The sequence below is a fragment of the Nomascus leucogenys genome, chromosome 5, assembly GCF_006542625.1.
Source record: "Nomascus leucogenys isolate Asia chromosome 5, Asia_NLE_v1, whole genome shotgun sequence".
Lineage (NCBI taxonomy): Eukaryota > Metazoa > Chordata > Mammalia > Primates > Hylobatidae > Nomascus > Nomascus leucogenys.
In genome coordinates this window covers 70275079-70296744 of record NC_044385.1, presented here as the reverse complement: position 1 = coordinate 70296744, position 21666 = coordinate 70275079, and the positions used below count along the sequence as shown (strand labels likewise).

General features: G+C 39.9%; 1 long non-coding RNA gene across 1 annotated transcript; it reads right to left on the bottom strand.

Moving 5' to 3' along the window:
* Positions 1-13401: 13401 nt before the first annotated feature.
* Positions 13402-21361, bottom strand: LOC101176295. The gene is made up of 3 exons (XR_178311.3): positions 21167-21361; positions 16977-17048; positions 13402-15565 (listed from the first exon to the last, which is right to left on the bottom strand). It is a non-coding gene; the product is annotated as an uncharacterized LOC101176295 (long non-coding RNA).
* Positions 21362-21666: the final 305 nt, after the last annotated feature.

Sequence of the window (21666 nt, the reverse complement as noted above, 5' to 3'; positions counted from 1 at the left end):
CCAGTCACTGTGAAAGGTAGATGCAGGGAACATGGGAAGAGGGGACAAAAAGGTGACCTTTTATGGCATGGGTCAAGGCAGAGCACCTGCATATCCCACCCGTGTAGAGCGGGAGCCGGGTCACAGGCTGGTGAAGCGGCATCTGCAGCAACATGCCATGGCCGCCCTGTTTCTGGCTTGCTTCTGACTGGGCAGTCATGTGGAGAAATGAAAATGAATGGAGAAATTAAAAAGATGACCTAATTTTCTGCTGAAAGCATTTCCAGTCATAGGTCTGAGTGCATTTTAATTATACCTGGACACAGGGGCCCCCACTCAGACGTAACTGTAGTCCCGAGTGGACTGTCCCTGTGGCTGTAAAGAGTTGTCTGAGCCTGTGCTTCTCTCAAGAGCCTGACATCACACTGATCATTAAGCAACTGCGCAGAGGAGCAGCTGGGCGTTTCCATGGCAACCTGCACTGGGTTGCCTGCAGAGCTTGGTAACAAGAGCATTTTATTATGGGTCATTAAGGGCAAAAGGCTTGATTTACATTATTTCCTGTAAAATCCTATTATTTCAGGTGTTACATTCCATCTCCATCTACGCTGCTTTTCTAGAAAAAATTCATGAGGGTTATTAGGTGGAGAAACCATAAGAGGCTTCAGGTAAACCAAGCCATACAGTGATCTGTAGATGAGAAAAGTATTTTGCCAAAGGGATGTGTGGTCCAGAGGTATCTAGTGTTTTCCGAGGCCAGAGAATTCTGGCTGTGAAATGTGAAGTCATTCTTTTTACTGTCTGTTCCCTTTGCCTGAGTCATGCTTTTGACTGGCATTCATGAGGATTCTTGGATTCTGTGTTGTGCTAAATAAATAACACCAAATCTGGCCTGACTCTTCCTTAGCCACATCAGCTGTTGTCCCAGGTGTCTTACATTCCAGAGTGACCAACATGCAGCAAAAGGTAGCTCCTATCAGCGCTTAAGCACATAAAACTCTAGACAGCCATGAGCCTCTCTCTCTCCTCTTATCTGTACTTGGGAGCAGGGAGATTAAGCATTCAACTCTAGCCAGTGTCTTTCTGGTAGCCCAGGCCCCTGGCCAGCACTGCACGCTGACCTGGAGTAGATGGACAGTGATTGCTTTTGAAGTGTGGTAGCATTAAGTCTATTTGGGGAAGGGACTCTGGAAGGTCATTGTCTCACAGCTCCATCTGCTATCTATGATTAAGGATATCAAATCTACAGAGGCCATACCACAAATGCCATAGAATGTGCTCAAGCTTCCAAACCTGTGTAACCTGATGATAGTTAACTTAGGCCTTTCTGAATGCTCACAAGTACTTTATGACTGAGAAGATGCTGGGGGTCTTGCCCACCAGCATGAAAGCTGAAAACTAGAGACAAGCAGCAGTGAGGTATCATTCTTAAGTTTTTTGAGTTAGTTTAGTACGTTAGAAATATGCGAGAAGCTTCCCTGTTCAGAAAAAGCGTTTGCCTAAATGAGTGGAACAATGGGCATGTCATTGAATTAGTTCACAATTTCACTGGCATTTCACACCATCCTCCAAGGATGCAGTAATCGACTTCAGATTACCTAAAGCAGAGCTGTGGCCAGCAAGTGGGTGATTGTGCATCCTCTGCTTATAAAGATGATGCTACTGAATTGCAGGCTATTTTTTTTTAACGAAAGACTCCCTCCTCTTGATATTCACCAGAACTGTTAGAGCTAGAAAAAGTAGATTTTTGTTTCAAATTTCAATCTTTGAACTACAGAATTAAGTCATCCCTAGTATGAACAGTGCAGTCTCTTCTATTTGGGTTGAGTGACCCAAGGCAGAAGGCAGGGGAATTAAGACAATGTGGAGAATGTTCTTGGGGATATCTCCTGGTGAGACAGAAGGACCAGAGAGCTGAGAACAGTTCAGATTTCCTGCTGAGCAGCGTGAGGCACCAACACATAGGACATCCAGTGTACCTTTCAAGTCCAGAAGATATGACTTGAGGGTTATGACAAAGAGATTATTTTACAACTTACTTTTCTTGCCCCACCAAAGGGTTTAGGCTAGATTAGATTTGGAAAATGAGGCTATACTATAGATACACAGTGTCCAGTATGTCAACACTCACAGAACAGAGGTGCATAGAGTTTTGATAGTTTTATATCAGCAGTTACCTCTAGCTAAAAGGGTTGCAGCTACATGATGTGCCAAACATTCCTTTAAAATGATTGCAATTTAAGAAGTCCAAGGCCAAGGCGGGCAGATCACGAAGTCAAGAGATCGAGACCATCCTGGCCAACATGGTGAAACCCCGTCTCTACTAAAAATACAAAAAAATTAGCTGGGTGTGGTGTTGTGTGCCTATCTTCCCAGCTACTAGGGAGGCTGAGGCAGGAGAATCACTTGAACCCGGGAAGTGGAGGTTGCAGTGAGCCAAGATCACACCACTGCACTCCAGCCTGGCGACAGAATGAGACTCCATCTCAAAAAAAAAAAAAAGAAGTCTCCTATTTCAGGAAACGAATCTTCCAGCTATGTAAATCAGTGAGTATACAAATGATTAGAGTGAATTTTAGAGTGAAAGGGGGCAGTTTTACAGGCAACTCCCCACAGCTGGATTAAAAGGTGGCATTTAATCATAAATTATTGTCCTAAACCCCCTCCTTCAGCTCTGATATGTTTACAGTCAACTCTCATAAACCATTTACAAATGAAGAACTGTTTTTCTTGTATAAAGATAACTGAATAGGAATGGTATTTGCACATAAAATTAATCCTTTGCAATCTATGTTTTAAATTTCCTCTATAATACATTGAGATAATTTCTGTTTGGTGTAAAATTTAAGATAAAATTTGTATGTTTAAATATTGTGAACAGAACATATACAGAGCAGATTTAAGGAATGAAAACATATTAGACACAATAATGACAAAAAAAGAGATATAAAACTTTAAATAAAACCCAATTCAATAAAATGGAAAGGTCCTAAACTTGTAGGGGTGTTAGTTACTTCTGAATGTGCCCTTCCCTGGTATATTTCTGGCTTCTAAATAGAAAAAATCAACAATGATCTGTATTACCAAAAATAACAGTGAATTAATATTATAATGGCTTGAGCAAGATGAACTAATTTAAGGAATGAATCAATTATATCTTAAGCCATTAAAAATTAAAATAATCTTGTTCTGAATGAAAGGTCCGACCTGCTTGTGAACATGTCTCAGAAAAGATTCCTCTTTCACATTATTTCTCTTCTCAATAGTCAGGAAGAAAATCATTACAACTTTTCCAGGCCTGTTTCTCCTCAGTTCCTGAAGAAATCGTTACCTTGTCATTTAGCGTTGGGCCTACAAAAAACCAGAAAGTGTTGTTGAAAATGAAAGGTTTAGTTATTTCAATACTTTGCATAGGCAAAACGGTTACTTGAATGATTTTTCTTTTCTTTCTTTAAAAAAGAAAAGTCATATCTATTTATGAGAGGAAACTTAAACTAATACTGACTCCTGGCTTGACACTTCTTTTTGCACTGCTGACTTCAATACTCCTGATTCCATATCTCTTGCTAACATATGTGACCACACAGTGTATTAACATAGTGACATTACATTTCCTCAGTGTGACACCTTTTATTCTTTGATTGGATGAAATGGTCAAAGATGTCAAAACAGTCCCCTTATAAGATATCTTTACAGGCTAATTGGAAGTCAGCAATGGTCAGGCCTGGAGACCATTTAAGTCACAGCACTCTCCAGGGCTGATTAACAAAGAGATCTATAGTTAAAATTTCAAAGACTAGCAAAGCAGAATAATAGCTTTCACTGTCTATGTCTGAGTCTCAGGAGTTTTAAGGGCCTCACAATCGCCACCTAATGATTTTCTGCAGCATCTTGGTAGGATAGTAGGAGGCTGGCATACTGGCTATGGAGCGCAGATGGGGCTACTAAGCCATTGTAGTGGATATGGGATTTATGTTGGTAATGCATTAAGCGATGCTGTTTTTAATTTCATTTTTAAGGATTTTAAGTACATAACACAGGTTGATCACACTCATTAGTCGAAGTCATGCTATTAGCATCAATCTGAGGAAAGTACTTGATTTGTTTTAACACTTTTCTATTCATCTTCCATTTCTCATCCTATTCCTTTCTCTATTCTACTGGAAAAGTATGTAAAAGTATGTCTTGTCCTTCCAGGTCCACCATATGTAAATGTGTGCATTATGATCCAGCAATTTTGCCCCTGGAAGCAGACCCCAGAGAAAAGCTAGTACAGATTCACAAGGAACTGTGCACATGTTTCTTTTTCACAGAGTTGTTTGGGGAAGAGTAAAAAGTTGGAAGCCACATGTGTCCATCACCAAGTGAAGAGATGCATAAATTATGGCTATACACATGGCAGAATACTATGTAGCATTTGGAGGTAAGGAATTAAATTCTCATATAGTAGCATGAAAAATGCATGAAACAGAATGAGATCTAGAACACAATGTCATTTATGTAAAACTTTCAAGCCATACACATAAAACAAGGCTAAGTATTTCTCAAGATACATGATTATTTCTTGTTTTTCAAGGAAAAAATGGATGTACTTGATTAAGAATGAAGAGAAGAAAGACGAAGAAAAAGAATAAATGTAAGTAAAGGGGAAATGGAGTGGTCGATGGATACAATTCATTAACTACATACCAACACAACGCAAAGTATGTTACACTCATTCTCTTATTTCAAACATATTAACAACCTATGAGGTAGATACTATTATTTCCCCTACTGATAGTTGAGGCAAAGGAGACTTGGAAAAGCTAAATATCTATCCAAAGTTTCACTGCTAGAAAGTGGCGGAGCCAATTCACACATGTAGGCAATCTGGGCCAAGCCACCATGCAGTCATAAAATCTTCATCTCTGGAGAGCTGTACTGTGGTGAAGTTGAGATCATTCATCAGGAATTTCCCCATAGCCAGTTTTCTGTTACAACTCTATGTTAGCTATCAACTAACTGTTAATTGTTTTTGTTTCCAAGTATCTAGATTCCAGGAAGTATTAAAAGTAGAAGACAAAACTATAAACAACATTAATATATTCAGCTTCTAGAAACACACACATTTGTATCTGATCTATTCCTTAGTGTTTCATTAATTTGGTTAGCATGAGTTGATATCTAAGAAACAAATAAGGCTAAATGCACTTCAAAATTTGATTTCTGGATGTAGAAAACTGAGAAAGTTTCACAATGTGGTGACTCATCTTCTTTACTGATGCTGAAAACCTGACTTGACCCTATATATTATTTCTCTTTAAACTCTGTAGATTTTTCTCAGTAGATTATTAAGCTTCTGAGAGTATGTGTTGTGTTTCTTATTAATATAAAATATAGCATAGTTGAACTTTAAAATATGAAAGAAAAATGTTAATTAACTGTTACAATCCATTAAATTTTCTTCCTAGAAGTTTTGTGGGATGTGTCTAGGTTACTAGAGATTAAATTTAACAGCGATAAAATCTCTTGGCTATAAATCTAAGTAAATATAATTTTTTTAAAAAAAGTCCATAAAGCCAGGCCATACACCTATCATTGAGTTGAGGCTCTACTTGCTCTATAATTGCTTCACGGAAATGTCTTGTGAGAGCTCCACAAAGATGGCACAAAGTCTGCTTCTGATCAATGAAAGAAACCAAGACAAATGTGAACGGGTCACTCCACTGTCATCACTAAGTAATATAAATGCTTGAGATTTTCACTATTCTAATAAATATTTTCAGTATGTAATCCAGAAAGAGAAGTAAAAAATTCAATTAGGAAGCCATGACAAAAAGTATTGTCTGTTGATAATCTCATATGAATCCTCAAAAGCTAGAATAAAAAATTAGGGGTAGAGTGGGAGGGGAGATGAAATTTGTCTTAGATGAACTTTGATATTCATGGTTCCAGAAATAGAAAACGAATCGAATAGTAATAGTGGAAGGCAAATTTAATACTTTCTATCTCTCATATATTTACTAGCACCTATTCCAAAAATATTTTTATTTCCACTAAGAAGAACCTAATTAAAGGATTCTACAGGGACTCCATTTCTTTCTATAAAGCAATGGTTCTTTGTGTTTTGGTGGGTTATAAACCTCTTTTAAAATTTAATGAAAGACAAAGACAATCTTTTTGCAAAACGTACACTCATGTGTCATTTTGCATCCAAAATGCAAGGACCTAGATTAAAAACATCAAACGTATAGACTACACAGCAACTCAATCTACATTTCCCTCACCAATTCGTTTAAAATTTTTTAAAGTTTTCTAAGAAACACCTTGACATTTACCATTTTTGCAGGTGTTCACAGATTATACAGAAAGAAAATCAATCACACTAATTTGAGCAAAGCCCAGTTTTGGCATAATTAGATTTTGTTTATTTAACTGGAGCTGCCATTGAATTCTGCAAATTGCAGACATCATAATGACACTTCCAGGAACTAGTGCTGAAGGACACAAAAAATATCTGGTTACCAAGGAGAAGTCTAGTGATGCCTTGTACTTGAAGAAGGGGGCAATACTAATCAGTGGCTATGTAAAACTAATAGCAGACAACATCAATGTTTCTAGCTTTTTGAAAAAGTAAATCTATAAGAGTATTCCAGTGGTGTAGTTGACACTCAATTAAAATATTCTTGTCTAACCCCCATGACAGGTACATTATTAAGGTTTAATGCACTCATATTTTGGCAGCAAATAGAAATGTTATTTCCCAGGTGCACTGAATCAAATTGAAAACATTTGTTAAGTGATGAGATCAATTCTTTGTCTTGGGATGATCTAATGAGAAGCATTTATCCATTAGAAAAGGCTTTAGATTCCAAAGCTATATGTGCTACTTACCTGAATGTTCATCTCCATTCCTCAGTGTCTTCAAAACAGGGGTGCAACAGAGATCTAAGATATCGTTAGAATCTGTTCATCTAGCTTGGCCATGCCTAATGAAGGATGTCATTTTCTATTTTCAGTTTTTTAAAGTTGCTTCTGTGTGGATGATATTATTTAAAGCAGCATGAGAAATACAAGCTAGATAATGAAAAGTTGGGAGGTATTACGAGGATCCCTGAAACACGAAAGCAGAAAGACTGGATTTGATGCCTGGCTCTGTCACTGAATGACTGTGTCAACCTGCACAGTCTCTGCAGGCTTTAATTTCCTCACATATAAAGTGAAGACAGAATGTTTATCTGTTAGGGATTTTTCCGAGTTGTCACACCAGCCATTACAAGGAAGTATGTTTTTCTCAACATTCCAAATGTACTTTACATTTACTTTTTGAATTCTTTGTAGTATCAATGTATACAATTTAAAAACGTGAGTATTACCACAAGACCCAAAACAACAACAATTTTTAAAAACCAGAAGTTTCCTTTCCAATTCCTGCTTTCCAGGGACAATGACTTTCAATCAATTCTTTTGTTTATTTTGTCTTTTATCTCCATTTTTAATTTTTTTTTTTTTTTTTAAGATGGAGTTTTGCTCTTGTTGCCCAGGCTGGAGTGCAGTGATGCAAGCTCGGCTCACTGCAACCTCTGCCTCCTGGGTTCAAGAGATTCTCCTGCCTCAGCCTCCCGGGTAGCTTGGACTACAGGCACACTCCACCATACCCGGCTAATTTTTGTATTTTTAGCAGAGACAGGGTTTCACCATCTTGCCAGGCTGGTCTCAAACTCCTGACCTCGTGATTCACCCACCTCGGCCTCCCAAAGTGCTACAGGAGTGAGGGGATTACAGGAGTGAGCCACCACACCCAGCCTATCTCCTTTTTTATAATATACTTATAATTTCTGGATGTTTCCTCACATTTAGATATGGTATATTAAATTTGTAAATTGGATGATGTGAAATTGCTTCTTCTACACCACCCTCAATACACACACTTTCCTCTCACCCATCCTCGCCAAAAAAGTTATCACAATTTGTGTTTAAATAAGTATTCAGGGCTTACATTATTATGGCAATAAAAATGTTTAGAGCTGAGCCATGTAATCTACTATGATGCCATTTTTTTCTTAGACAACTTTTTCTCATGTTATTTGTGTTTGTATATATGCCTTTTCTAGTTTACTTTTCATTAATTCCTCTTCCAAATCTCCCCCTGAGCTACAAATACCCTCTCAACATGATGAAATGCATCAGGTTCAATTTCTTTCTCCTATAACCTTCTTGCAGTCCTTTGCCCTGCTGCTGTAATCATTACTCTTTCTTTCTTCCTTCCTTCCACTCTTCCTTCCTCCCTCCCTCCTTTCTTTTTCTCTTTCTTTCCTTCTTTCCTTGAGAGAAGTCTTGTTCTATCACCAAGGCTGGAGTGCAGTGGCGTGATCATGGTTCACTGCAAGTCAACCTTCTGGGCTCAAGCAATCCTCCCACCCTAGCCTCCTGAGTAGCTGGGACTACAGTTGCATGCCACCATGCCTGGCTAATTTTTGCAGAAACAGGGTTTCGCCATGTCACCTGGGCTGGAATCGTTACTGTTTCTATGAACTCCTAAGGATGTATCCTCCCCAACAACCTGGTGATTTCATTTTTCTCCTGTGATTAGAACCCCTATTTCCTAAATTTCTTTCTTGTTTGTTTTTTCTTACTTTAGGTAGAGTACATTATCTTGTTGCTTTCTAAGAAATTACATGTGAATGGTAAATTTTTGAGATTTGAAAGTGCCTCATTCTTAATTGAGAGTTGAGTTGGGTATAAAAATAAAGGTCAGAAATTATTTTCTTGGAGAAATAATATGAAGTGAGGTATGTTTTTCTCTGTTCAAAGACATTGTTCTATTGTCCGCAAGCTTTCAGTGTTATTCCTGAGAAGACTGATGCCATTCTAATTCCTAAACTATAGTGTGTGGCCTATTTTTTCCTCTCTGGAAATGTGTTATGTTTTATCATTCATGAACGTGATAAAATTTCAGGACCTTGGCAGCTTTGTTGTCTTTTCATTTTGTTGTGCTGCTGTACACTTGAAGGGCCCTTTTATCGGAATTCTCATGCCCTTCACTTCAGGGAAAATTTCCTGCATTATTTACATAGTAATTTCCTCCCCTCTGTTTTCTAATCCCTTTTCTAAGAACACTTCAAACAGTTTGGTTTTCTGTCTGATTCCACACCGACCCCTTAAGAAAAACTTGGTATCTTCAAATCCTAATTCCTGGAAAGGACAGACACAGCAATGCTGGCTTCATAGGGCTGCTCATACAGGCCAGTCAGCCACTGTCAACCACAACCCTGGGCCCTAACTCAGGTCACAGGGATGCAGCTTTGCTCATTGCTTACACAGCCAGCCAGAACAAAGATTCTCATATTGCCCTCTTTTTCCTTCTTTCTCCCCACTCTCCTTCCTTCTTCCTCCTTCTGTCTCTCTTGTCCTCATTTGTCTTCCTCACCTCTCTCCCTTATGACCACTTGGTTCTCTTCCTCTTTCACCCTCTTCCCTTTTCCCTTAAACTTCACCATCTGCCTCCATCCTCAAAGCCAGGGACACAAACCACGGAGCATTGTGCCTAAACATTGTACAGTGCAAATTCCACTGAAAAGGTAGACTTTTTTTTGACATAATACAATGCTATATTTCTTTTCTTGGGCTGCCATGACAAAAAACCAAACATTTAGTATCTTAAAACAACACAAAGTTATTGTCTTATGGTTCTGTAGGTCAGAAATTCAAATATGAATCTCACTGGACTAAAATTAAGATGTCCGTAGCAGGCCAGGTGCAGTGGCTCACACCTGTAATCACAGCACTTTGGGAGGCTGAAGCGGGACGATCACTTGAGCCCAGGAGTTCAAGACCAGCCTGCACAACATAGGGAAACCTCATCTCTACTAAAAAGAGAAAAGAAAAACAAAGATGTCAGCAGGGCTAAGTTCCTTTCTGGAGGGTCTAGGGGAGAATGTTTCCTTGCTTTTTCCACCTTCCAGAAGCCATCCTCATTCCTTGGTTCCTGCTGTCTCCCTCCATCTTCAATGTCAGGAACAACAGGTCAAGTCCTTCTTACAGTGCATCTCTGAAGAGGTAGATTTTTATATTGTCTTTGCATTAGCCAAGTCATTAGAAAGTAGTCTTTATATGTTCCAAAGGCAAAAATCAAATAAATCAGTAAAAGATTTCTAGTTAATTGCTAAGTTTTATTAAACACTTATTATTTGCCATTCATTTTGCATGTGTTATCTGATTGAAGCCTTTTAACAAGTCTATGTAATAGGTACTCTTATAAGTACCAACTTAGACATGATGAAATGTAGGGAAATTAACTTCTTTACTCATGGAGCCAAAAGAGAGGCTCATTCACAAGTCTGTCTGGTTCTTAGGTCCGTGCTGGTAACTAATCTGCTATGGTGCTTCCTGATGAACATTGTTTAAGGCATTAACCTAACCTGCTAGGCATGCTCAAATAATCCAAGAGCCCATACAATTTAAAAATTGCCTTGAAATTTTTCATGCCCTCTGCCTGTTTAGCAATACCTGCCTCTTCCACCTCTTTGCATTTCTCTAGATTCAGACACAGATGAGTTCTGTCAGCTCCTCTCCACGTCCTGAGCTCTCTCATCCTCATGGGAAAAGGAAATACAGAAAAAGTAGAGTTTTCCAGATTGTTTCTAGTCTGGCTTACTTCTTTTTGGATGGAAACATTTGGCAAAGTGATCTTTTTAAGGCTATTACAACAATTATATGCAGCAAGCTTCTTAGGGTTCATTTAAATAGAAGTGATTTTCATCAATTCAAGTTCCTGGTCCGCACTTCAGTTACCGTGACTGTTGTTTTGAGCTGTAAATCTAGTCTGACTAATGCAGGATAATGAGCAAAGTCTCCCTGCTCTCTCTTCACTATAACTCAGCCATATATCATAGTACAAAATCTCGATTCTGACTTTAGATCTATATTGAGCAGCTTGTCAGAAGCTCAGCTGGCATTGTGTTTGAGGGTAGGAGTTGCTACAATTTAGACATAACAGAGTTTTTTTCAAAAAATTTTTTCTTTCAAGTGACTTCAACCCCCTGATTCATTTTCAACTTGGAAAAAATATCAAGTACACGATGGACTCTTGGAGCTGGATTTTGGTAGGCACAATGTACAATTCAGTATCTTTTTCTGTAAAGGCAATTTTTATTTTTTTTATTTATTTTTTTGAGACGGAGTCTGGCTCTATTGCCCAGACCAGAGTGCAGTGGCACAATCTTGGCTCACTGCAACCTCTGCCTCCTGGGTTCAAGCGATTCTCCTGCCTCAGCCTCCCCAGTAGTTGGGATTACAGGTGCCTGCCACTGCACCTGGCTAATTTTTGTATTTTTAGTAGAGACAGGGTTTCACCATGTTGGCCAGGATGGTCTCAAACTCCTTGCCTCAGGTGATCTGACTGCCTCAGCCTCCCAAAGTGCTGGGATTACAAGTGTGAGCCACCACACCTGGCCTGTAAAGGCAATTTTCAAAAAGCTATTTCTATCATTTTTTAAGCTGATGTGTTCTTTGACTGCCACACCAACTTTATGGCTTATTTTCAACATCTTCAGGGTATTTTTTCTTTTGTAATTATTGCTTTAAAGTCTAATGAGGCCAGGCGCAGTGGCTCACACCTGTAATCCCAGCACTTCGGGAGGCCTAGCTAGGTAGGTGGATCACCTGAGGTCAGGAGTTCAAGCCCAGCCTGGCTAGCATGGCCAAACGCTGTCTCTACTAAAATTACAAAAATTAGCCAGGTGTGGCAGGCGCCTGTAGTCCCAGCTACTTGGGAGGCTGAGGCAAGAGAATCGCTTGAACCTGTGAGGAAAGGTTGCAGTGAGCTGAGATCACACCACTGCACTCCAGCCTGGGTGACAAAGTGAGACTCTGTCTCAATAAATAAATAAATAAAAATAAAAATAAAGTCTGATGAACCATATAACAGATATTCTAAAATATGTTCTACCCTTCAAAGCCAGTTAAGTCTAGTACCTGTTTCATAACAAACAACAATCCCAGTGAATGTTCTGCTGTAATTTCCATGATGAGAAATAGTTCTTCATAGTCATGTGGCTCCCAGGGTTCTTCTGAATTGGTTTGGAATCAAGGACAAATGGTAGCTTGTTACTTTTAGCAGTCACCACCAGGTGACCCTGTATGGTGTGTGTGGGCAGAGAGGCAGGGTCAGCAAGGTCCTTGAGTATAATGGGTTAAATAGTGCCCTCGCCTCCTCACTCAATTCCTGTCCACCTGGAACCTCAGATTGCTACCTTATTTGAAAATAGGGTCTTTGTAGATATAATTAGTTAGGTTAGGATGAGGTCATACTGGATTAGGATGGACCCTAAACCCAATGACTTGTGTTCTTATAAGAAGAAAGATAGTGTGCTCTTATGAGAAGAAAGACGGCTGGACGCAGTGGCTCACGACTGTAATCCCAGCACTTTGGGAGGCCGAGGCAGATGGATCACGAGGTCAGGTATTTGAGACCAGCCTGACCAACATGGTGAAACCCCATCTCTACTAAAAATACAAAAATTTAGCCGGGCCTGGTGGCACACGCCTGTAATCCCAGCTACTCAGGAGGCTGAGGCAGGAGAATTGCTTGAGCCCGGGAGGCGAAAGTTGCAGTGAGCTGAGATTGCATCACTGCACTCCAGCCTGGGTGACAGAGCAAGACTCTGTCTCAAAAAAAAGAAGAAAGATGGCCGTGTGATGACAGAGGCAGAGACTGGAGAGATACAGCCACAATGCCAGGAGCCACCAGAATCTAGGAAGAGGCAAGGAAGGACTCTTCTCCTTCCTTCAGAGGGAGCATGGTCCTGGCAACACCATGAGTTTCAACTTCTTGACTCTCAAACTTTGAAAGCATAATATTTGTATTGTTTTAAGCTGTGCAGTTTGGGGTAACTTGTTTCAGCAGCCCTAGGAAATGAATGAACTGATGAATCCCTGAAGGATGTCACTGAAGGGGGGCAGGCACAGTCAAGACTGTCCTCTCACTCGGGATTCCTGGGCAGAGGACTCTCAGCAGCTATGCTGTGGGCAGCGGGTGAGAGGAATGTCCTGGGGGGCCAGAGCACAGTGACCAGAGATGGGAGTATCTCATTTCAAGCAAAGTGCGGCTGCTGAGATGTGAGGAACGTCCAACTGATGCAATCCTGGGAATGCAGAGTTAGAGCTGTAAATTAAATAGACTCCAGGAGTAAATTGGGAGGGAAGAGCCTCCGTAACATGGTGATCTTCTCAGTATACCAGCATGCATAAATTTAGGGCCACTGAGCCCAGCCTGAAAATTCTGCAAATAGTTGAACCACAGTAAACGGAAAGATTTTCATTATGAATTATGGGAAAGTGTTCCTCGGGGAAATCCAAGCTCAGTACTTGAGCCAAGACTCCACTCTAGTTGAATTTGGTCATGTATGCTTATATAATAATGAAATTGATACACTCTTCTACTATTCGATGGTCAAAGCCAAATTATTTTTTAACGGTTGTGCTTAATATTTATTTACAAGCAGTCCTCCAGAAGGCATGGATTTCACTGAGGAGCTGACTTTGGTGAGGAGCTGTACTCCCACCACGATCGCATGACTGGCTGCTAGGGCTGCTTTGAGTTCCTTTTCTAAAAGGTGTTAGTGCTGGCCGATGAGAAATTATAAATGGTTATTCTCAGGCACAGCTTGGATTGATCCAAGACCTAGTTAACAAAGATGCTCTACATTAGGACAGAAAAGGTAACTGTGGAAACTTTTCTTTAGTTCTGCAAAACTTTTTCCAAACTATTATCTCTTCACATAGACTTTCCTAGACCCAAACCCTCAAGGCTTTTAGAAAGTAATGATTTTCTAGTCTGGATTCAAACCAAGACCTAAAGCCTCGAGTGCCTGCCAGGCCCAACGACATGGTGCTACTTGGCGTCAAACCTGCTTGAGTCTCCTCCCTTCCTTCTCTTAAAACCAATGAAGCTGGCCCAAAATCTTATTTCTGAAATTTTTATGTTTCATTTTTCCCAGAGGAGTAAGTTACATTCTGATCCTATAATAATCGAATCATGAAAGAAACCATTGAGGGCATTTGCTTTGCTGAACTGATGAGATAAATGGTTAATTGTCTGGAATTCAGCTTCCTGGAAAGGCAAATAGAGGTACAGGAAGGCCAAAAATTAAAATTAAAATTAAAAACCAAAGGAAAGAGGAAAGAGAAGAGAAGAAAAGGAACGTAAAAGAGGAAAAGAAAGAAACAAAGGAGAAAAAACTATAAAGTGGAAGAGGGAGAATGCGGAAAGAATATTCCTTTGGGTTGTATATTTGTCTGCTAGGGCCACCACAACAAAATACCACAGACTGGGGAATTTAAACAACACCAGTTCATTTTTTTCACAGTTCTGGAGACTGGACCTCCAAGATCAAGGTGCAGGCAAGATTGGTTTCTTCTGAGGTTTCCCTCCTTGGCTTACGGATGTCCATCATCTTACTGTGTCCATACATGGCCTTTTCTCTGCATATGTACCCCCTGGTGCCTCTTTCTCTTCGTATAAAGATGCCAGTCATACTGGATTAGGGTACAGGGATCAGGAGCAAAGGACCTGATGTGAGAGCTCAGCACTTGGTTCCAGCCTTGATTTCTCCCTTGGCCAGCCAATTCCCAACACCTAATCCAATATGACTCCCTCCCGCTGAGTGACTTCTTTAGGGACTCTATCCCCAAATACAGTCACATTCAGTACTTGGGGTTAGGACTTCAACATATGAATTTGGGGAACACAATTCAGTCCGTAATAGGTGGTTTGGTGACTACAGCTCGCCTTTAACAGGTTGTTTGGTGACCACAGCTATGCCTTCCCTGGTTTAAACTCTTTACCTCATTTCTTCTTGTTTACTATGGACTGAAATGCTATAACAAATGACTTCTCAGAGCTTAGGCTAGGCCTTGCAATTAGTTCATCCTTTTTCTTAGGAGAAATTATGTCCAGAATAATAGCGAATTAATGTGCCAAATGCACATACTATGTGCATTCACTATCCTCACAACTACACCCAGTTTTTAATCTTTGAGAAAAATAAGGTTTGGAGAGGTTAAGAAATGTGTTTAACACCCTGAAGCTAGTAGATTCAGCACTCAAACCTAGGTCTGCAACTCAAAACTCCATGCCTTTAAGCACCAAGTCACACTGCCACGCCTAGAATTGAGGAGAAAGATCAGAATGTTCTCTCTTGGCATAATTTGGCAGCAGCAAGTGGGTTTTATCCCTTGGATAGTGTGGTGAGGTGGTTTGCTTGAAGAAGCAACCATAGTCGTCTTTTCAAATTTCCTTAGATGCAGGGAGATTTCCACCCCCACTCCCTAAGCAAGAAAGGACATAAGAAATACCCCCGTTTCTCTCTACCCCAGCCACTTATGCCTCCAGGGAACAGGAGCAAAGGACCTCATGTGAGAGCTCAGCGCACTTGGCTCCAGCCTTGATTTCGCCCTCAGCCAGCCAATCCCCCATGCGCTCATCTTCTCTTCAATGGTGTAGTAAACCTTCTAGAGCAGTCTCTTTCCCAGGAGAGGGAGAGGCCTCACAGGGTTCCTGCTGAGCCAGGAACCACGAGGACAAGGATTTCCAGTTCCCTGCGAACTACAGCAAGCAAATTAGTCACACATCGAAAGCCACATTTTCCAGTCATTTTTATTAGTGAGAAAATGAGTGCTTTGATCTGCATCTCTCTGTCTTATTTCTCAATTGAGTTCAAATTCAGAGGGACGTAGGGGGTTTTTAATTGGCCTCTCATACAAACAATGAGAGTGAATTTTGGAAGCATACAGATCTAGATTTGAATCCTAGTTCTTCACTTACTAGCTATATGACTTTGGTTCAGTTACTCAAATTCTCTGAGCTTCAATTCCCTCAACTTCAAGGCAATAGTCATAATACCCACTTCACAGGACTCTTTTAACAATTAAATGATGTAAAGTATATAAATCTCTGCACCTAATAAGTATTTAACAATTGTTAGTTTATTTCCTTCTTTTCTCTTCCTCTTAGTCACAATTCAACTTTCATGAGTTATTTTTATTAAAGAAATATATTTCCTAGTCTGTAATCCTTTATTACAAATATTTAAGTTGATTTTAAGATATCTCATGCATATTGGCAATAAAACTAAACTTGTATAAATAAGTCTTACTGAGTTGCTATCTTCTGTAGATTTGGTCTTCATAGCTTAAATCTTTGAGAATATTTATCCTATTGGAAGCAATACATCTGATGTGATTATTTCAGCAGCATACAAACTTTTTAATTGTATGATTTGGTTGTAGTAATTAGGCCCTTTAAAGGAATTACAAAATAGAAATTTGAACATGTAAACAATGTTAAACTTTTTAGAATCTGAAGTTATTATTTTGCCTTCAATGTGCAATACTATTTAGAGAAGGTAAGAAAGGGATAAAATATTTTTAGATTTGAAGCAACAATCTTTCAGATTTCATTATTCAATTATTTTACATTTGCTCTGATGAGAGAACTAAAAGCTCAGCCTTCAGAGGCCATACAATGTTGCTTGCCCAATGGGTCCATGATTAAATGTCTTCTCACATAGAAAGAGAGCAAAAACAAACAAACAGCTGACAGATGAGAGCTGAACATTTCTCACTGATGTGCAGCATGACTCTTCATTTGGAAGTGAAAATGACAAACAGGTGTGTGACATTGGCTTCAATAAGTAGTCAGTCCCCATGAGCAGATCATGGCAGCTCTGCCTTTAGGGTCTGTGCTTAAGCAATTTTCTGGTCCAAGACAGAAGATGTGCCTTAACAGGGCCCTTTGAACACAGGGTTTACAAAGCTTCTACCTCAGGATGTAACAAGCTGTCATGAGGCAAAGACTAAGTTAGACAGATCCATGGAGATTTTGGCTTAATTCCTGGCTCAAAGCTTGAGCTCAGCAATGCTAATGAGACAAGGGACAGTCGTAGTCCCAGGTGATGCTGAGCATCATCCAGGGCATCTTGGTCCCTTCTCTTGGATATAGGCGATGGTGATATTACCTTTCTCCAACATGGACTTGCTCAGCGCTGAACGCTGCCTTTCCTTCACCTTTAGATTTCTTTCTGCATTGGCTCCAGATCAAGGAAAAGAGAAATAACAGAAAATAATTCTAAGTTAGTTTCCTTGAATTCTTGGGGATTGTTTGCCCTGAACCAATGAGGAAGAAGGGTCTGCTAGTGGGGAGAGGGGCACACCAGCTGGTTTCTTCTGTGCCTTCAGCCCATGCTCAACTATCCCCTCAGAAGTCCATCTTTGTTTCCCAAACTCAACACAATTCTTTAAGAAGGGTCACAAAAGTGTGGCCCTTCCCCCTCTCCTGTTGGCTTAGAGGTCAGGAAAGGTAAAATAGAACAGAAACAGAGAATGGGCATGAAGTCCCAAATTCCACCCCACTGTAGTCATACTCTTAGTTTTAAAGGATGCTGACTTAATATTTACCCTTCCTCCTTATAATGACATAAGGGGTTATAACTGCCATAACTTTGGACTGCCACCAGGGTTGGGGATTTGAAACAAAGTAAAGATGCCATTTCTGTTTTTTCTGAGAGCAGCAAGTTGTGCTATCTTCCGTATGTAGTTTTTGAAGTGTGATGGAAGTTATTCCATTGTAAAGAAACTTCATCAATTTTTCTATAGTAATTAGTGGAAAATAATATGAGATTGTATGAAGGTTATAAACTATCTATTTAGTGACTGCCTTTAACATTGCTAATTGAACCAACTTATTGAAGCAGTAAAACGCTATTGAATGTTGCTTGCCTGGAACATGCTTAGGTTGCCAGCATTAGACAGAAAGAACTATAAGATATAAGTAGGTGTGAGGCTGTTGAGGTCACGCTTCTTTTAGAATTAAGTTTATTTGAGATTTCAATAGTACAAAAACATTTCAATAGTATATCTAATATTTAAATTGTATAACAGAACACATACGCCCTGTGACAGGGCATGTCACTGTGACAAAATTAGTACACCATAGCAGCAACCTTGGAATTTGCATTTTTTTAGGTTTAACAAGAAAAGGACTTGACCTCTACGACTCTGCAGTGGGGATGAAGGAGAAAATTGAGGAAGCCCCTGCTGATTTTTCCCTGATCAAGGAGAGATTGTTCTTCCTAGGAAAGGACATCATGGTTAGCCTCATATTAGAGAAAAAAATTAGAATCTGTGGCAAATCTAATAATGATATGTCCTTACATTGTATTTCATCCAAAAGTCAAGGCAATTGATGAAACACAGTCAGATCCTAACACCCTGGTCTTTCGCTAACATTCACACAACTCCCACTGGAATAGTGGAAACAACTAGAATTTAATGACCAACCCCCACCTGTTCCAGCAATCATTGACACTCGTGATTATGATATTATTTGGTTGTTATTTTGCCCTTCCCCGTTACCCACAGAAAGGTAGCCCTGCACTAAGAAAACTCTATTAGGTGCCGAGAGGCTTATCTGAGGGAGATTTCAATATTATGGGATAAAATGAATGGCTGTACAACCCATGCCCTAGAAATTCAAATATTCCAAGTCTTACATAGTTATCAAGTATTATGAAAATTCTCCTGGTTTGCTTTGTAAAAGTAACCAGAGTCTTTCCAAGGAGCTGACTTGTGTGGTTGTTGGAGGGTCTAAAATATCATTAATTTGGGATACTCCTGGGTGTTTCCTTCCAGAAATATTATCTGACCCTACCCATATACTTCCTGCCCTAGTCCCTATTGGGGATACTGACTATGTGCCGTCTCACAAAGGTAGGAACACTATTAGGCCATCACTATTAGGCATTTTGGTTTACAGGACTCTATTCTCCTTTCCTCAAAACTTTGACAAGATAGAACTTCCTTGCTGAGCTAAACTGTTGTGTTGGTTGTAGTATTTTATCTTATGCCTTATTACTCCCTGTCAGAGCTCAGTGATGAAATGATAGAAAACTTGAGTCATTTTAGTGATGGGGACAGACTATCAGCTATAAAAGTACAGACGCATGTGTCTTAAAGAAATTGAAACAGGCTTATTGCTTTTTTTTTTTTTTTCTGTTCCCCTCTGTAAAATGTCTTAGTTTGGCATAAGTGAAACATTATAGACCAGCATTTCTTAAACGTTAGCATGCTGCGTGCATCAAAATCACCTGGAGAATTTATTCAAACACATACTTCACGCTCCAGCCACAGAGTTTCTGACTCAGTAGGTCCGGGCTGGGACTCACGGATTTGCATTCCTAAACTTCTAGGTAAAGCTAATGCTTCTGGCCCGGGGACCTCACCTTGGGAGCCCCAGTTGGTCACCTTATGTGAGACCAAAACTATTTCTAGTTTAAGTAGAAATCTTGTAGTTCTTGATATTTCTGTAAAGCACTTTCAAGAATGCTATGACTTTATATTTAGATGACCAATGGGACTTTAAAACAGCTAGGTTTAAGATCCCCCATGTATCTAGTACCTATATTTCTAGAAATAGGGATGGTCTCATGGTATGCTGTAATGACAGTAATAAGCATTAACCGAGGCTCCAAAGCTCTGTATGTCACTGTGCTAGCACTTAGCATACATCATATGTAATTCCTACAACAGTATAGCTTCTTAGAAATTATAGTTAATATGAATGGGAAAACTAAGCTCTCAGAGGTTACAGCTGACACAGTGGTTACTCTGCAGCTGGGATTTGAGCCCATGCATCTCTCTGCTCCCAAACTTACATTATTTCTTGATGAACTGAGTGGGTATTTGTTATTCCTAGGGTTTGAGAGTTGCCATCACTTAACAGGTATGGATATTCAAGGCCAATCTTATGGAGGCTGATTATTTGTTAAATAATTTATGAAAGTGCACTAACTCTGAAATTATAATATACTCCACTGTGTATACACAGGTATCAGCTACAAGTACAGAGGTCTGCAGACAAGCTTTCCTTAATTAGGAGAAACTGGAGGAAGCAGGAACACAGTTGATTATGCTCTTTAAAATAAAAAAAAAAGCAATTTCATTTTCATATTAAATTTTTCACATATATAGGGTACAACACAATATGGAATGAAAGTTGAAGAAATGTGCCTAACTAGAATGTGATCATTCACATTTCAACCATTACCAGCCAGTGCTACTGCAAGAAGACCAAGTCTGCTTTCTTTCCCCTCCTTGAGCACTTTTGAGTTATCCCCTGTGCTTTTTGATTACAGACAAGTCCCGGATCTTTATCCTGTTTATGGCACCTCCAGGAGCCCAGCATGAAATTTCCTCCACTGCATCCTCTCCTATCCCTCTTTCCAGAAGGCTCCTGAGATTTCATTTTGTTGCTCGTTCAGTCTCAAGTAGTCCCCATCACTGACTCAAGTTTTCTATCATCACTGAGCTCTGATAGTGAGTAATGAGGCATAAGACAAGATGCTACAACTAACACAACAGTTTAGCTCAGGAAGGAAGTTGCATCTTGTCAAAGTTTTGAGGGAAGGAAAATAGAGTACTGTAAACCAAAATCCCAGTGATGGCCTAATAGTGTTCCTACCTTTGTGAAATGTCACACAGTCAGTATCCTTGACAGCTCATCCTCTTCTGAAGGAGAGCTGTTTACCCATCTCTGGAAAGGTTCAAACTTTTTTTTTTTTCCTATTCTGCAATCTGTCCTTTTCAAGGCCAGACACAGAGGTAGAAGAATGAGACCTGGTCAAAAACATCTCTTTCCTCCTGACTTCTCACCCTTGATCATTTCCTTCCAGTTAGGAAAGTTACCTTTCTAGCTCACTGAACACATTCAATGGCTTCCCCGCTTCCTCCTTGAACAACAATTACAGCAAGCATAGAACTAGTTCACTTCATGCCAATTTTGTGACTCAAAAAGGGCACTCTTCTTATTTTTGTTACTTTGAAAATATCTGGGTCTGTGAGAAATGTCTTGGAAGACTTGCTTTTATTATTTCCTTGCACACGGCATTCTCAGTACCTAGCCTCCTCTCACATTAGGCGACCATCAGGGTCCATGCACAGTCTGTAACAACAACACTTCCTTTTCTCTTTCCTGGCTTCCATTAAGCAGAGTTATTTAAATTGTTTAGTTTTGTTTCTAAACATAAGAAAATATAGTCATGAAGGCAAAAGTGCTCATGATTCTTGGTTGTGCTCCCCTCCAGTCAGTGGCAGAGAACATCCATAGTCCCCCAACTCCCACTCAGGCTCCAGCTGAGGTGAGCAAACATACCTGCTCATGGTGGAAAATCCAAAACAGGAACAAAAAAGCATTCCTGACCCAGGAGCAGAGTCTTCATGGTGTTACTGATCACTCACATCACCCCTCCAGCCTGTGCCCTGCTGGGCTCTGGACCTGAATCTTCACGACTTTATGTCTGCGTTCTCAACACTGTGTGTCTCAGGGCTTGGCCTGGTCAATCTTTGCCTGTGGTTCAAGACATAAACTGGTTACCACATAACCTTCCCTTTACCCCAAATGTTGCATAAGATGAAGATGAAACTATGCATGTGGTCATAACCTGGCACCCACAAGTGAGGTTCATGTCAGTGAAACTTTTGAAGAATGAGAAAGTGGTTGGGTAAGGCAGTGGGTAGCAGGTAAGGCAGTAGCACCAATGACTTCCATAAACAAATAGCAAATTCCACCCTTCCAGGCTTGGCAAATAGCAATCTCATTCTTTTTTCCTTAGGTAAACATTTAAAAGTAAAATATCTGGAACCAGACACTGG